General features: G+C 44.1%; 1 long non-coding RNA gene across 1 annotated transcript; it reads right to left on the reverse strand.

Moving 5' to 3' along the window:
* Positions 1-742: 742 nt before the first annotated feature.
* Positions 743-1,593, reverse strand: LOC119307854. Its single transcript, XR_005149602.1, has 3 exons — positions 1,517-1,593; positions 1,287-1,419; positions 743-1,191 (listed from the first exon to the last, which is right to left on the reverse strand). It is a non-coding gene; the product is annotated as an uncharacterized LOC119307854 (long non-coding RNA).
* Between the last annotated feature and the right edge of the window lie 1,558 nt (positions 1,594-3,151).

A 3,151-nucleotide genomic window follows, 5' to 3' on the forward strand; every position in this document is an offset into this window, starting at 1 on the left:
ACATACCGTATGTACATCATCTGTGCTAAACATTAGTACACATCACTGACACTACTATGCGACCACAAATTGAATGACTCGACACAGAGGCGGGGATGGCACCTATATCCAGGCACCTCATTAGATGGTGCTGGAGCAGATGAAACAGTCAAACTGGGACACATTGACATTGCTTTCTACTAATAGGAAGTTGAACAAAGACTCGGGCTAACCATGGTCTAGCACCTTGATTTTCAATCTTGATACAAGCTACCAAGTGTAGATGAACCAAAGATAATTATACCGCAAACACACATGATTTTTAGAGTAGAATTGATGCTCAAGTCCTACAAGCAACTACTTAGCCTAACGACTTCAATAGAAAATTTCAGGTGCAACATAAAAGATATCCTCAGCGCTGCAAAGTTAGAAACCCACAACAAGGACCTAGCACTAGCAGCAACATACTTTGCATCATATATCTAGGATAAAGCATCATATTCTCACAAGCATTTGTGCATCAAAATCACTACTGAAAATAAAAAGGATGGCATGCAGTAATAGTAACAGGCTGTTGTAGTAGTATATATTCATGGAAAATCAATGAAACAACTTGAACGTTCCATCAGGTTGATGTAGTCCTACTCTGAAGGTACAACTTGTCCACCTAGTGCCGCCAACAGCAAATCTACAAGCCAAAAAAAATTTGTTTCACCAATATTGCTACAACAAGATGATGTGTAGTAATTAACAAGATGATGTATAGTTCGTATTTGCAATAGCTGAGGTACATGTACGTATATATTTCTCTAGTTCTAATTCCCTTATATGAGTTCCATATACGTATAATATATAAGCCCAGCTATAACTTCCTACAATCATGAAACTGTCCATTCCTATATGAACACCAGAACATTTGCAAGAAAGACCATGCTGTTGTGTATCAACATACTGCTGCACTAGATCAGTTAAGTAAAACATGATTGTTACGTAATGCATATATAAGATTGTGTTTCTTGTTCAGTTCTGCTGCTCATAAAGCCAACCTAAATTTCTGACTCTCATAACAATCCATTTGGTTCAAACACAAACGAAACACTGGCCAGAGCAACTGAGGCAATCAAGAAAGCTAGTGAAGGTAAGGTCTCTGGCTTCTTGTCTGGCTCCTCTCGCAGCTGGTACACCTTGTGCTTGAACTATAGCCGTTGGTACCTACACAATCGATGTTGAGAAATTCTAAACTGCCATGAGAAATCAGAGGCAACCACCCCGCAAAGGAAATGATGATCTTAGGGACAATGACTCACAGCATATGGGGGTGGTGAGGCTGGAGATGCCGACATAGAGCTTGCTCATGGTTGGGCGTCTCCTCTCCCTGCATCCAAGTCGAGTTGGTCATGTTGGTTACCCATGGCTGCGTGTCTCCGCTCCGAAGCACATCTTCCAGCAACCGACGTGAGAAAGGAAGCCACGACGCATGAGGGAAGGGATTGGATCGATGGGAAGGACAAGAGACCAAATCGAGAGAGTGCCATACCTTGACGAGCAACAGAAGCACGTAGAACGGTATAGTGGATTCAGACAGACTGAGGTCGTGTCCCGGTGGGCGGGCGGGCGAGCTTGCGGTTGTGAGGATTCAACCAACGCCATGGAGATGGAGCTCCAGGTCCAGCCCTTGGGAGGATCTAGGAGGCAAAGCCATGGAGGAGATGGGGCTCCAGGTCCAAGCCCTTGGCGGATCTGGGAGCCGCCGCCATGGAGCTCTAGGTCCAAGCACACGTCGGATCTGGGAGCCGCCGCCATGGATATTGGAGCTCCAGGTGCAAGCCCTTGCAGATCTGGGAGCTGCCTCTCGATCTCCATCTTCTCTTATCCTCTCCTCTCTTCCGATGAGGGGAGGGGATTGGGAAGAGGGTGGAAGCGACAACAGTGGGAGGGACGGCGACAAGGCCTGCCGGAGGGAGAAGGGGGCGGTGGGTGGACGTTGGCGATGTGGGAGGGAGGGAGCGGGGGAATGGAATGAATTCGGCTGTTGTTTCTCTTGGGTGGGTGTGGGTAGCAAGCCAGCCATGCTGAAGGAGTTCCTAACACGCACACGCCCGCGAGCAAGCCAGCCACGGCAGCGCCTGTCTCTCCATTGCGGCGCCTGGCCTGGGGCGGGGGGCGGGGTGGCAGCGCGACTGGATCGGGGGAGATGGGAGAGGTGTCCGATGGGAGTGGATCGGCGGAGAGGAGGGGATCCAGAAGTTAGGGTTTGGGTGAGAGGGTGAGGGGGTGAGGGCTGCCGTTGGATCCAGAAGCATTCGATGGTGGTTGATGCATGATCCTGTGATATGCTTATGGACCAATCAGAGCGCACCAAACAATTTGAAGACCTTTAGACCATATAAATTGGTCATGATTGATTACAGAAAAAAATTCATTCTATTTTTTAATGCTCAAAATGAGTTTTTTTGTGACAGACCTATCAAATATTTGTTCAAATGATGTCATATTTTGCACAAGTTTACATCTTAGATTGGCAAACAACATTGACAAAGGGAGTTTTTATTTCTTTTGCATGAAAAAATAATTTTCCATTTTTTGAGTGACCAAAATAAGTTTTTTTGGGACTTACCACATATTTGTTGCAAAATTGTACCAAATCAATTTTATAAAATATTAGGCCATATATAATGCACAATTGACCAAATGGTTGGGTGTCAAAAGTTTTGATCCACCCCTCGTGAAAAAGACAAATTTCCGCTGATTCAACAAAAAGCGAGTAAATTTGAGCTGCAACTACCTTATTCTTTGCTCTTTATTTTTTTCCAAAAATCATTTCTAGGTACATAAGTATCTATTTAATCATAGAAACACAACAAGTTTTCCAAGATTCAACCACTATCTAGGAACAGTCATGCCTGTCGTTTTGACCGCATTTTAAAACGGGCATAAAAAATTAAAAAACCAAAAAATTAGAAAACCTTTGCATTGTGTCATTATATGTGACCAAGTTACCAGGAAAAATAATAAACTTATAATACGACAATTGTTTTTAAAAAGTGTTCTCGGAAAAGAGCTATCATGTGTGAAGGTGCATGGCTTTCAAGCCAAATAATCAATCTTATGGCCACATTTATGGCATAGTTTGTTCAAATGATCTCATATTGTGTACAAGGGTGCATCTTGG

This window comes from Triticum dicoccoides, chromosome 1B (assembly GCF_002162155.2).
Source record: "Triticum dicoccoides isolate Atlit2015 ecotype Zavitan chromosome 1B, WEW_v2.0, whole genome shotgun sequence".
NCBI classification, from domain to species: domain Eukaryota; kingdom Viridiplantae; phylum Streptophyta; class Magnoliopsida; order Poales; family Poaceae; genus Triticum; species Triticum dicoccoides.